The sequence below is a fragment of the Morone saxatilis genome, unplaced genomic scaffold, assembly GCF_004916995.1.
Source record: "Morone saxatilis isolate NCDOM2014 unplaced genomic scaffold, NCSU_SB_2.0 Contig23, whole genome shotgun sequence".
NCBI lineage: Eukaryota > Metazoa > Chordata > Actinopteri > Moronidae > Morone > Morone saxatilis.
The window spans coordinates 187,247-187,546 of NW_023339796.1; the positions used below are offsets into that span (position 1 = coordinate 187,247).

Below are 300 nucleotides of genomic sequence, written 5' to 3' on the forward strand. Positions count from 1 at the left end.
AGAAACAGAATCAAACTGATTAAATAGAATAGAAATAAAAGAGAATGTAATGTTACTGTAATAAAAAATTGTAAGTAAGCTCCAGGCCAGGCTCCAGAGAAAGAGTTGCACTGTGGGTAATATAATCAACATATATTTAGAGGAAAAAGAAAGTGTGGAATAAAATCTCTCATATTTGACACTTTCTTTCAAAAACTAGACGCAAAATACATGAAATTATTTCTCTGAAGAGCTTCTGGTGGTTTAACTCGTCAAAGTTAAACTCCGTTGATCTTTTTAGGCCCAAACATTCACCCTGAG

General features: G+C 33.0%; 1 protein-coding gene across 1 annotated transcript in view; it reads left to right on the forward strand.

Annotated features, from left to right (window-relative positions):
- dhx9 (DEAH (Asp-Glu-Ala-His) box helicase 9) overlaps window positions 1-300 on the forward strand; it is a 7,571-nt gene that overhangs the window by 4,092 nt on the left and 3,179 nt on the right. The window lies entirely within an intron of this gene.